The 14,244-nt window shown below is 40.3% G+C and overlaps 1 long non-coding RNA gene across 1 annotated transcript; it reads left to right on the top strand.

Annotated features, from left to right (window-relative positions):
• The first annotated feature begins 248 nt into the window (after positions 1-248).
• On the top strand, positions 249-10,817 carry LOC113946071. Its single transcript, XR_003527281.1, has 3 exons — positions 249-280; positions 8,824-9,032; positions 10,778-10,817. It is a non-coding gene; the product is annotated as an uncharacterized LOC113946071 (long non-coding RNA).
• Positions 10,818-14,244: the final 3,427 nt, after the last annotated feature.

Below are 14,244 nucleotides of genomic sequence, written 5' to 3'. Positions count from 1 at the left end.
GAGTTTAGTATTATCTCCGTGGAGCAGCGAACAACACTAGGTCAAACAAGCTGGTTTCATTTAATACTAAAGCATGTTTAAGGAGAAATGTCAGAGTTCAGTTCCGCTGGCTAATGATGTAAATCAGGAATCACCGAAGCCTGACACCTATCCTGATCTTATACCCGATTTGTGTTAGGATTGCTCCACTGAAATAAATCAGTTCTTTACCAGGAATTCATCCTACTGACACATGAGCAGTTCATAAACTTTACTCAAAAAAGGAAATTATACCATGCAGGTGAGTAAATTTATTTGTGTGGTTTAACTACTTGCTAAAGTTACTTTTTTATTGCTGCTGCTGAAATATTTTCAGCTGAAAATGACTTCCCTTTTAAACAAAGTTTTGCGGGAAATACCAGCTTTTCTCTTTTCTTTTTTCTTTCTTTTCTTTTCTTTTCTTTTCTTTTCTTTTCTTTTCTCTTCTCCTTTCTTGTCTTTTCCTCTTTCCTCTTCTCTTTCCCTTTTCTCTCCTGTTTTCTCTGCACTTATTTTTTTCTTCCTTCCCTCTAATTTTCTTTCATCTTTTTTTTTCTTTTCCTCTCATCTGTCCTTCCCTTTCCCTCTCTGACACATGCATAAATAGCACATTAATAAAAAAAATCCTCAAACATAGTTTTCAAAATTTTCTAATCAAATGGCAGGTTTTGATATTTTAATGTAAATACCACAGGTTTTGGGGTTTGTTTTGTTTTATTTTATTTTTCTTGTTATTTGTTTTGTGGCGATGGTGTGTCTGGTGGGGTTTTTTGCGGGTGTTTTGCTGTCGTCATTATTTTGAGAAGGAAAAGACATATTTCCCAGTTAATTAATTTACCTACAGAAACAGAGAAGTTTTTCAGGAGGCAGAAGAGCAGCTCAACTGCTGGAGTGCAGTGGATGGAATCCCATCCCAGTTCAGCTGTGCAACATTCGGTTGCGTTTTGCCAGAGGGTAGGACCCGCGCTAATATCAGAATTATCCCCTGTGCTAAAGGACTTCAAATACTAAAAGCATACATTCGGTAGCATATGCTATATTTTCAGATGCGTTCCTCATGCTCATGATCAACAGGCTGGTGGTATGTTTTAATCCTCTGCCGAGGATGCCCCCGCGGGCGGAGCGGGGGCCCGGGGCTAAGGGTGTCACGGCCGGGGCGCACCTGGAAGACACCGGGAGAGGCTGAGCTGCTGCGGGCTGTAGCCTCCTCCGCGGCCAGGAGCTGGGAAACATCTGCTCCTTGGATCTGGAGGTGGTGACCAGAGCGTGTGAGTGCGGGAGGGGCTGCGACTGCCGGCGGTGCTGCCCCGGGAAGGGCCTCGGGGGTCCCGGCGAAACTCGGCATCCGCGGGAGTCCCTCGCCTCGCTCCCCTCCTCGCTCCTTCTCCCTCACAGGCTGTGTAATGGCGCCTCCTGCCTACCAGCACAAGGAAACTGCCTGTGGAAGCTTTTTCCCATTACCCGGCTGAGCATCTCCAAGGGCTGCAGCGCAGCTGCCTCCGCACCGGGGAGCGCCGTGTCCCAGCAGCGACAGGCAGGGAACAGAAGGGTGTCCAGGGAGCTCCAGGGAGGAGCCTGCACCTTGCTTAGCACAGGGTAAGGTCTCCTTGCCCCACATCAAGAGTGGTCCCTAAGAGACCCACCTGAGCTCCCTCGGGCCGTGGGTGGGGATGGAAAGGTACCCTCAGAACACAACAGCACTGACTTTCCAACAGACACCCAGCAGAGCAGGGGAATCACACCCCATAAGTGAGGGTCTCCCCACTGACCATCACGGTACTTCTGCAGAGGTCCAGAGTTCAATGGAGCAGCCAGGTGAGCTGAACCCTGATGGTAACTGCAAGGGCCATGCCTCTTCTTGGATTGTCATTTTCCTCTGCTTCATACCTGCAGAGCAAGGAAAACCCCAGTTACAGGTAACAGCGTTCTGCCACCTTGGTCAGTGTTCTTGACTAACACCTGGTAAATTTTGAGTTTCAACACTATTTGGTGGCTATGGAGCATAGAGAAGTACTCAAACTAGGGCAAGACATAGTTTTACACGGATACTGACCATGGAAGAAGAAAAGGAAACACAGACAACAATGGTGCTGTTCATGCTGTTATGATTCTGTTGCACACAGTTTCAGCACTGTATAAATTAAATTAGTTTAAAACAAGTGGCTTTTCAGATATTGGGGTACCCAGACTTCTCTAGAATATATGCTGATACAAGTTATTTGTTAGTATCTGTAAGGGGATCTGCCTTCATGGGCGGCTATTATTGCCTCTTTTTTTTTTTTTTAATCTACGGATCAACGTGGCTCAACCAATGTGGCTCAGGCCAAAGAGGACAGACAATATTAAGCAGCTAGACTTTGATCTACCATAGTTAACCATGTAAATTTTTGGTTTTCTCATTGTCAAATGTTTTCCTTATCAAGTAAGTGTCTAATACTCCCAGCAAGCATTATATGAAGTATAAATATTGCCAGTATAATTAGGACTTCCATAGATGGTTTTAAACATGAGTTGCTCATGCAGATTCTCTCACATCATTTCTCACATATATGGCAACACATTTGAATTGATGTGGAAATCTATTCCAGTAACACTGAAAAGGACATAATACTCACATCTAAATATGCTCCTCCTGAGCTTTCTGCCCATAAATATGTAGAGGGAGATTGAACCACCTGTACATTTCAGTCATGAGGAAAATGACAGCACTTTAGCCTTTTCAAAACATCTCTGAACTATGTCAAGAAACAGTCCTGGTTCTGCTCAGCTGTATTTTTCAGTCCTGTGGATGATATCTGAATGGTCTCTAAATGTTGATGAAATCGAAATGTGTAGCATATACCATAATTGCAGGCATTTGGATCAGCATATTAAATAACTGTTCTCAGAATATCTCCAAGAGTCACACTCTGCAAAGCTCTGCCTTTCTTTTATAAACACAACGAACTGAAGGAAGAATGTATAAACTCTCCCTTCACACACCTTTGCCCTTCTTTTCTCTTCCGTAAAGGAAGAATCTCAGCTTAATGCAGTTATATCTTTGGTGACTACACATCTGCAGCCTTTCAAGAGACAGTTGTTCTCTCTCAGGCTCTTCTTTTAGGGCCTAACAAAACACAGACAATGGACTAAATATTATCTAAATGGAGATTTTCCTACCCAGGTAGGAAAAGGTATTCACATGATTCCCAACAATAATGCTTCTATAACCCATGTCTCATAGTAGGAACATCAAGCTCCTGCTACAAGGTTGTTTCTGAGTCACCCTAGTGCATGTTGAGCATTTGTTACATCCTATTTCTGGATTTCCCAGAGGATAACTGTCAGAATTATCCAGGTAGGCAGTCAACTTGTGCATAGGCATCTGCATTTTGAATAACAGTCATCTTACCTTGTAACTACTTTTCTTTGTTTCTTTTTTTCATTCTGGAAAGTCCCGCGCTGCAAAAGAAAGCAAGTGGGTTACAGCCAGATTGCTGGTGTTCAGGACTTTTAATGTATTTGCCGCTCACATGACAAATAATTGAAAAGGGGAAGTTTTTTTGAGTTTCCATTAAAATCTTTGATGTGTACAACAGGGAGACTGAATCTTATTTATTTTTCCATTTCTTTCTTTTTTTTTTTTCTTTTCACAATGATGCATTTAGTTTCATTTAAAGCAAATAAGAAGATGAGAGTAAAGAAGTGAAGAGGAGAAGAATCACTGTGTTTGATAATTTCTCCATTTAAATATTAAAAAGGCTCTGACATAAGCTGGAAAATGGAGGAGTAGGTAGAAACCATTCCCAGGACTACTGCTTGCTGGAATCAATTTTCTGGAAGACTGGTTTCATAGTGTCACATCACATCAGATTATATTTTGATTATTTCATATCTTTTTGACATTAAGAAAGAAAAGTATTTTGCTAATTTTTTAAAGTATAATTTATGAAAATATAACAGAATTCAGCAGGTATATTGCTGAAAACCATGAAACCACAAGAACTAGGAATGTGTTTGTAAGTGTATTTCAATGTGACAGCCACTGCTTTGCCAGCTTTCTCAAAGCTATTCTTGTGCTTATTGGCCAGGTAAGAGCTAATTGAACTCTTCAAAAACCAGAAGTAACCACTGAAGAGAAAACCTCATTATAGCTTTTTCTACTGGTCAGAAAATACTATTAAAATTACCAGCCATCATCACAGGCCTTGTCAGAGTGGGTGAAAAAAAGGGGTTTTTTAATTCTATATTCTTTTCCTAAAAAAAAATTAAAAAACCTTAAAATATTTTCAACTTAATGCAAAACAAACTAAAAAAAGAAGTCTTAAGTTTGAAACGAAGGACATTTTTGCCCCCCATGTACAAAAAAAATTAGTAAAAGGTTTGTTTTTCACATTGAGTATGAAACTTTACAAGACATAAGGAAATCTTTTCTGAAAGTCAGAAACATCTGTAACTGCAATTACAATGCCTATAGTATGTTACAATGCTGAAGTTTAATTGGAAAACTCACTGTACAAGACACTTAAAACAGGATCATTGCAGGTTTTTTAATCAGCAACATCTATTCCAATCCTCTTCATTAAAGGCAATGTGGGCAACTCCCTGGCTGACAGCAGAGGGACCAGGTTTGTAGCTGATAAGCCACGAGATTTGCCATAGCACCCCAGAGAACGGGCTCTGGTCTAATCAGACATTATTTGTTCGCTCTGGGGGGGCAGGTACATTGTCTTGAGAGACATCAGGTCTGTGGTTGCAGCTAGAAGGGAGCAGGCAATTGTAGCTCGTTTAATAGCTCCATCTCTGTAACTGCTTGTGGGGTTGATTCAAGAGCATCAAGGTCTGCTCAAACTCGGCATTCCCCACCAACATTCCCCCAGCCACCAAAAGTGGAAGATGAGAGAGGGACCACACGTAGCCACAGCTCCTGCCTGTTAACAATTACAATCTACTTGCAAAAAAAAATTAACAATGAAAACTCTTAGCTATGTCATATTCATTCCCTCACACATGAATTATGAGGTGAGCCCTTACTTTTGCACATATCTGTGATACCACACTTCCCACACTGTAATGTAGCCTCTTTTTTGTATTTACTCAGTGTGGGTTGGCTGGCAGCAAATGATGTACTTTGGGTTTCCATGAATATGTTATATGCACATAAATTGGGTTTAGTGGAAGGAAGAGAGCCCATAGGTCAGGCATATGAATAAATAAGAAATAGAAACAAGTAATAGCCATGATATCATTCTTGTCCTCTCACAACATGCTGAAAATGGGGTTGTCTGAACCACCTGTAGCTTGCATACGTAAATGCTGCTAATAGAAATCAAATCAATAGCTATAGGCTGCCTTTAGGACTTTCGCAGTAGCTCTTTTGTGTCTGTCCTCAAAGTAAAGAATAGGCTGCAGTTTGTGCCCATGATATGTTGGGCAAAAAAAAATTCACATGGTATGAAACAGCAGCAAGAGCAAAGTCTTGCAAGCAGAGACTAAAGCAGAGGTTCCCAGGTTCTCACAGCCCTACATCAGCACAATTTGGTGTGGTGTGAGGTACCAGCATCTGTCAGGCTCCAGACAACCACCTGTGGCCTGAAGGTTTGCATCAAGCCTGGTCACCCTGCACTCCCTTTGTACCCGATGGGTGGGAATTGGTACTTCTAGGGTATCAGTAGATATAAAAATGGGTGGGATTGTTCCCTTAGGAACTGCACCTATTTCAACTCCATTGGCTATAAAGTAGACACAGAATGACTTCCTCAGATCTAGGTGCCTACATAGTAAATAGAAAATGAGGTGAAATTAGTTCCACACCAAGAAATGCAAACTAGGAAATTAGGTTGTTGTTTTGGGTTTTTTTAAGGCCCAATAATCATAAAATCATAGAATGATTTGGATTGGAAGGGACTAGGAAAGATGCCCATCTGATTTGTTGTTTGTTAGCAGAGAGGGTCTCCTGTGTGAATTGGTGATTGGTGGCCGTCTTGGCCACAGTGACCATGGAAGGAAGAAAAATGCCATCAAAACTTCAGCCCTGGGTATCAGGAGAGCAGACTTCAGGCTGCTCAGAGAACTAGTGAGTAAGGAGCCCTGGGAAAACGCTTTTGCAGGTCCACTAGTGCTAATCCCTTTTTAAGCACCACCTTCTAAGGACACGGGAGCAGGCAATTCCAAAGTGTCAGAAGGGAAGCGAATGGGGCAGAGGACTGGCCTAGCTGAGTAGGGATCTTCTTTTGGAGCTAAGGCAAAAAACAAAGGACTATGTGGGAATGATAAACTCGCAGTCAACCGTAAACTTGGGTGGGATCTGCTGCTCCAGCTAGATCCCTACAAGTCTATGGGACTTGATGAGATTGTGCCTGTCATGGGGGCATCGGAACTAGATGATCTTTAAAATTACTTCTTTCTACTTATTTTTTTTTCCAAAACCACAGCCACAAAAAATGCAGATAGAACACACTGTGGTGTGTTGACATGCTTGCAGAAAGAACAAGAGTTCTGATTTTAATGTGGAAGAGCCATATTGAGAACTTTCTGGCCTGTTGGGAAGTTTCATGAGGTGAAAGGGAAGAAAAGAACTGGAATGAAAACATAGAGCAAAAGTGAACTGATGCACATATAGCCATAAAAAAGAAACCTTTAGATGCTCAACAATGTATGTTAGTTCATCAACTATCTTTTTGGTAACATTTCTTGACTTACAAGGTACACAAGAATTTGCCTCAGTTGAGTACTAATTGTGTTATTTCTGAGGACACTTCCTGCCCCATTGCTGAGAACGTAGCTGTGCTGGGCAGGGCACATCTCAAGGATGAAGGACCACCACCTCCCTAAGATCCTGCTTTATGGTGAACTTGCCACCGGCTGCCACGTGAGAGGACCCCCAAAGAGAAGATACAAGGACTCTCTGAAACAACATCTCAGCCTTGGCCATATTGATCATCATAACTGGTCTACTCTGGCCTCCAATCAGGAGGTCTGGAGACACACTATCTGTAATGCCGCTGATGCCTTTGAGAAAGCACGCAGGATCACTCTCAAGGAGAAAAGACAATGCAGAAAGAATCGTGCCCTGCAGAATATACCACCTAAGGAGTCTTTCTGCTGTGCCTTTTGCAACCAGACGTGCCTGTCTCGTATTGGCCTTTTTAGCCACCAGTACGCTTGTAACAAACGTGCGTAGAGCCCTCCCCAAATCTTCGTTCACGAAGCCCAGCCATGACTCTGACTCCTGCCCCAGTGGTGGTGACCATTATGCAACCAGCACCAGGTGGCACTGCCAGAGCTGCTGTGGATAAGGGCTGGGGGCTTCACCAGGAACTCTTGCAAGTAGCAAAAAAATCAAGTTCAGTCCTAATATATTAATCTTATTTTGCATATAGGATTTGGGTTTCTTGATTTTATTTCTGTTTCTTGATTTTGTTTGGGTTTCATTTCTCTTTTTTTGTTCCTAAGACTCCCACATTGATATTTGGGTTGAATTCTTGATGGCAAATGTTTGTGGCAGTCTCATTTGTAACAAGCTCCTGTCAAAACTGATTTATATGGTAAAATCTGAGAATCAACATTAAAAATAAACTCTGGTGTTCCTTTCTAATTTCTTATATGTAAGAGATGACGTATTAACGCCTGGAATCACAAGGATCGCATTATCACAGTGCTTTCTTGTCTATACATTTATGACCTTTTTTTGGGTCTGGAAACAGCCACTTGCAAACTATGTATTTAGGGGTACAAATGGCTTCTCTTTCAGTGGATAAAGACAGAGAACAGTCAGAAGATTCAGAAGATTGCAAGGCTTAACACTGCTTGGAGTGACACCTCAGTTTTTAGAAGCATATGGCTGAGTCTGTGACATTAGACAGCATCTCTTGTGATGATATTTTTTGCTAGGAAATCTGAGTATTTTCTCCTTCTGGTCTTACTTTGGTATGTTTAAAAAAACACCACTACATACCAACATAACCAGAGTGAGGAGTACAAAGAAAAGAAAGAAAGGAAAGAAAGAAGGAAAGGAAGGAAGGAAGGAAAGAAAGAAAGAAAGAAAGAAAGAAGGAAAGAATGAACATAATTTCTTAACAGTGACATTTTTTCAAAGTAAAGGTTTCCTTTAAATTTCCAAATTTCAAAGTGTTTGAACCCCTTCCCACATTTTCAAATACAAACCTGAAAAGAAATGAACTGTTTCTCTGAAGGTGAAAATGTTCTTGTGGTTTTTTCAACCGCTGCAGCAGAATGTGTATTGTTGTTTGTTTATACCAAGTTGGTGATGTAACTCTCAGGTACAGCGTCTGCATTTCTATACTTCTGCTCCACTTTTTGTGTCACCTGCTGAAAGAAAATGCTCAGACTGTTTGAGGATTGAGCAGCCACTTCTTTGAAGCAGCTTCTGACTCCAGCCCTCTGCCAGCACACATTCAACCAGCCTACAGACATCAGTAGCTGGCTTTCCCTCACTCTGAGGCTTCAAATTAAATTGCTGTTGATACCCTATGACATAAATTAAGAACAGAAAAACCAGTTTTAAGCTTACAGCTCTGAAGAAATCACCAAACGAATTCTATTTTGGCAGATTGCTGCTCACAACTCAGAAAATACGACAGCAAAGCAAATCACATGTCCGGTGTATGTTTTATAACCCTGTGCAGACTAAGCCATCTTGTAGGCACATGCTTGACTATTTTTAGTGGCTGTGCTCCTGCAAATATGGCAAAGTCCTTTAGCATTGCTGAGTCACTAGGGGCTACTTGAAAAGTAGCAAAAGATGTCAGTTGCTGGAATTTTGACTGAAAATAATAGTACCTGGATTTCATATTTGCTTCACAGGTTTGCCAAAGAGCCAATGAAGTCAGCCCTGGCAAAATGACGATTCGCTGATTGCTGCCTCCAGCCATGAAAGTGCAGGATCTGACTGTGTTTTATTTTCATCACCATTACTACAACAGCATTTAAAAGGTACACCATGGCTCGCGGGAATGTCAGTGTTCCAGGGTGTCCATCTGGGAATCAAACAACTCTCCTTCAGTTCCAAGCAGGTACTGTGACGTATCCAGAGGACCTATAACTGACATGGCCCATTAGTCATAGAAACATCCCACTAAAATTAGAGGCAGCTTTTCATCTTTATGGGCCTCATGCCTCGGTCCATATGTAGAACATACAGAATGGATTTTTCTTTTCTTGGCATGTAACCCCGTCTTTCCGGTATTTTGGTTCCAGACCTTCACGAGCAATGCAGGTGGCTTTTGTTGTTCCACAGCTCATATTCTTGACAGTTACTGCATCTACACAATACTTCTGGATTCAGCCAGACTGAAACATTCTCACAAACAGTTACTTAAGATTACCAGCATTAGCACATAAATATAATAGTAATTAATAACACTTTGGCTTCTTGAAGATCCCTTGTGCTGCTCTGTTGGCTCTATTTCAACAGCACCTAAAAAGCCAGCAGCAAGGACTCTGCCTGCTCCAATCATGTTTTTAAGCTTTATGTAGTTTGTTTTTTAGGTGTGTAACAGAGGCACAGGGATAAGCTACTGTGACTTTCACTTTGAAAGCCCAAGATTTTCATGACCCTTTCCCATTTGGTACGTATCTATATATTTATCTGTTGGATCCTAGCTGGAGACAGTTCAGACCTGTTTTTCAGAGGTGTTGGGCAGTTAACAGCTTCCATATGAGCCAAGGTGAACTGTGACCATGAGGTACTGTGCTGGATACAGCTTCTTTTTTTTTGGAGAGAGCACACACAAGACACCATTTAAAGAGCATTTACCTCAAATCTTCATTCTAAATCTAAATTTATAATAAACGGGGATTTGCATAAACTTTGTGCCATTTACAGCACTTTTGAAATGAGTAAAGGATCCAAAGAAATATTTTGCATTATTAATATATTCCAACAAGAAAATCCAAGACTTCTCAATACTACCCTTCTACTTGAGTTTCTTGCTTGCTGCCTAAACATATAGGTCAAACACTGGATAAGAATCTCCTTTTCTTATGAAATAGTTACTCCAGAGTAGGGGATCAGGTTGACAGTGAGGCTATTGTGACACCATTGCTTTACCTGGTACACCAGATTTTATCTTCCAGTGATGTAAATATACAAATCTTCCAAAGCATTTTATGTGTTCAGAAAGACAAGAGGATGCCAAACTACCTTATATGAAGTCCCTAAGTTTATATATACTATGTTATAAAAAAAAAAAATAAAATATGTAAACTGCCTGGATAAAACTCAGAGGAATACTCGGAGCTGACTAATAGTAGGTAGCACTTTTGTGCATACTGTGCAACATATTACAATATAAACAACGGCTGTTCCAATACAGAAATAGAAAAGGTGATTCATTTCAGTTTGGAATGAAACAGCAGCATGTCTTGGTGTTACTAATAAAAGCCTTTAGGGCTTTGCTCCCTACAGGCTTCATTGCAATAACAGCAGTGCTTCTGTTAGCTCATTATCAGCAGTGCTGGCAGCGCAGGAGGGGGAATTGGTTGCACATTCAGATTATTATTGTCATTGTAACACTTTATATTAAGACTCCTTAAACAAAGGATTTACAAGCCGTGTTAGAGAGAGTCTGTCAATAGAAGCTGTTATAGAATCATACTGTTACTACGAGGGCTGATTAGTCCTTTATTGGTATCCTGTGAAAAAATTGCTAACTACCCATTAACTGTTTGTAAACTGAGCTGGAGTATTCAGACATGTATGTTTGAGGAACACGAGGGACCATTTTGAGAATATAATCTGGTTTCCTACATATTACAGGTCACAGAATCTTGTCAGAGAACTCCTGCAGTAAGCCAGCAGTTTCTGGATGAACTATGTCACCTTTCCTAGAAAACCATCCATTTTAATTCTGAAGTTCTCAAGAATCCTTAATTACTCAAGTTTGTAAAAGGCACTTATTCATGTGGTTCCAGATTTCACTTATTAAATAACCTGCTACACTAAAGATCCTTCCACTACTGAAACCTTTCCCCTTCTTTCCCACTGGTTTTCTTTCACTTCATTTACATTCTATGTTCTATATAAAAGTTTTGGTAGAATCTGAGCTCTATCCAAGCTTGGGATCAGTCATCCCATGATCCTTCCAAAAATTACATATTCAACACCTAACAGATGTAGAAAAAGTTTAAAGGCTCGGAGGCTGGCCACAGAGAATGGAGTAAAGAAGTAATAGATATATGCAGCTCCTTGCCACTTTTATACCATGGTGAGACATCTCGCCAGAGCAACACCTGCAAGAGTATTTGCCTTCGGAGACCTCTCTGGAAGAGGTCTTCTTCTCTCAGAGGTGGCCAGGCTGCCCCTTACGGGTAATTTGAGATAGTGATTTAAAAACAAAACTAAACTAAAATAACAAAACAAAAGAAAACAAAACAAAAATTCTCCCCTAGCCATGCTACATCATGCACAGAGTGTTAGTGATGTAGCAGATAACAAGAACTGTGAGCTCTGCACATACCACTGGTGTTCCTGTACCCATGAGTTTTGTGTCACAACCTCCATTTCTTACAGACCACTATGCCTTCCCTTCTCGTAGGCTTTCCTTTAGCAACTCCACAGCACTGAGCTTTTCTGAGCACACAAAGTTACCTGGTGTAGAAACTCCAGGGTCCACATCAGGTTGTCTCATAAAATAACTTGGATCATCTCTTGTTTTTCCTTGAATAAATTCAACACATTCTGCCTATTTTTTTGCCAAGGTGTTTAGCAACAGTAAAACTGGGAACTGCAGAGTCCTGGCAGGCCAGGTCAGGCACTGTGCTTATTGCAGCAGTGTTCTCCCACCAGTTGGTTCTGCTTCACTGTAATTTGTTCAGGATTTGCATCAGAACCTCTAAGTTCACCTTCTGCAAAATATTTATTAATTTTTTTCTCTCTTTCTGTCTCTCTGAGTGAAATGTTCCCCACTCCCTCTCTTTTAGAAGAGAATAATTTGCCACAGGATTGGAAACAAATTAGTACCATGTTGGGAGAGCAGCTCTGCCTGTTTCCCACACACATTCCTTGTATTTGCTAATTTTTTTCATCATGAAAATTGCAGAAAGACAGAGGTGAAATCAAATGTATCCAAGGAGTTCCCTTAACAGAGTTAGATCTAAAAAGAAGTGAGGATTCATCTTCCACAGTTATAAGCGCGTTCCATTTGTACTGGCTGCAGTACACTCCAAATATCCTAAGGATGGTGACTTTGAAGGATTCACAGTTCAAACCAAGATTGACATGTTCTTCAAAAAATCTTCTCAACTGAGAGATATTGTTGTGTCTGATTACTAACTACCTATTACATATATCAGCCTAATTCCTTCTCTTTTTGTAAATGTTAGACTATTTATGTTTAATTTGATCATTAGATTTAATTTTTGCGATGTCCCTAGGACATCAAAAAGTTTTAAAAGACCTTCCTGTTGTAGAAAAGCTGTGATGTAAGGCTAAAAAACAATGCAAATCTCAAGTTAAGTCTGGGGTTGAACTAAGAATTTTTTCATTCCTTTTTAGAAAAAAGAAAGCTCAGATTTTTCACTTTGACACATTTTAAGAGTAAGCCTACTTAAATCTAATAGAAAATTGAAATGAAGAAAAAAATAACTACATGATAAATGAAGTATTCTAAATCAAGCAGTGTCTTTTATTTGATCAGAACTGAAATATCTTTTCTTTCATTTTCATTCTGGCAAAACTAACAAAAAAGTCATTTTGGGTTGACCTGGAACAATTTTTTCCCTAAGTTTAGACAGAGAGTGGAAAGATTAGTTATTTAGACAGCACTACTCCTAAATTGAAAGGCTGTGCCATTTCCAGCAGGCTATCCTTCCTGCCTTAAATGAGCTTTTCATCCTTATATATACGTTTATAACAAATGATGAGAGAAATATTGAGTAATCACATAGATCGCAGTCAAAGTTTCAAAATTCTTTTAGCTATTTGACCTTCCTTTCTTGGAAGGGTATCCTGTGTGTGTGCAACTTATTCATCATTCCAGTTTATAATGAGATCTTTTTGTTGTTGGTTGCAGCCATTTGTTGTTGTTTTAAAAATAAAACCTTTCCATATTAATTTGTTCCATCTCTAGTGTTGTGGGAGATAATTTACAGAGATGTGCCTGGCCCTAAATGAATACAGGTTCGTTTACAGTAGGAAGAACTGTTGGAAAAAATACAATGAGTTGTGCCCAAAATAAACAAACTTCACTTTTCCATTTTAGTTCTGCCAATGCCTGTGTGATACTGAGTATATAGAAGCAGGATGTTTGCTGACCATCCTACAGATGTCTAGTGTTTCAGTCATATTGAATAAATCACTTTTCTCTGTTGGCTCACAGAGAATCAAGTAGTGTTTTCCTTATTCATCTTTAGAAAGATATTACTTTGGCAAAGCTATTTGTGAACCCAAACACACTGAGCAATCTGTTTGTTCTTTAATTTCTACCCCATTTTTCTACTTATAACACCTTTTCTGACTTAAGCATGTGCAGGATAAACCTTGTGTCATGTGTTATAGGGCAGAAAATCTGAAATGCTAAACACACCAGTGCTCTTTGGGTAACACCTATGAGCATAATGAAGTGTTTCCTGGCATGGTGAACACTGTACCTTAAATCACTTTTATATTGAGTTCTGTAAGTATTAGGGCTTTTCCCAGTTTCACCTCTATGTTAGCTCCCAAGGAAAGGGAGTTGGGATGTGGTATGTAGCCCCATTCCAAGGCAGTGGGTCTGGTGGTGATATTTGCCTCTCTCAGCTTCAGTAGTTTTTGAGGTTGGGGTGAACTGTTCCTACAGGCACTGCCCAATGTTGGGACAGGAGTGTCAGCTCTGTCAGCAAGACTGCAGAGAAGGGAATGTCTGGCCAGAGACAAGGAAGGAGCGGTGAGGTGCACCTGGTGGCAGAAATGTCTTCTTCCAGCACAGCAGCTCCAAGAAGGAGGGATTTGTCTGGAGATTAGCACTAAAACCCCAGTTCAACACCATAGTTAAACACATGCCCTGCTCAGAGCACTTAAGGCACTTAAACGTCCACAGGTTTTCTTGCACTGTTAAAATGAGTATGCACTCCAGGGCTTATATGGGAAGATTTGTAGTTTTTTTAAGGACAGAGAATGTTTAGAGAGACATGATAGAATAAGAGAAGAAAACTGAAAAAGAAAAAAATGTTGTGATGGAGGGAAGAAAATCATACAAATGTCGATAATTAACCAAGAATACAATAATTTTGACAGAAACCTGAGAA

Source organism: Corapipo altera, unplaced genomic scaffold (genome assembly GCF_003945725.1).
Source record: "Corapipo altera isolate COAL_440 unplaced genomic scaffold, ASM394572v1 46, whole genome shotgun sequence".
In the NCBI taxonomy this organism is placed as follows: Eukaryota; Metazoa; Chordata; class Aves; order Passeriformes; family Pipridae; genus Corapipo; species Corapipo altera.
The sequence above is the reverse complement of the archived record's forward strand: the minus strand, read 5'-3'. Positions and strand labels throughout refer to the sequence as shown.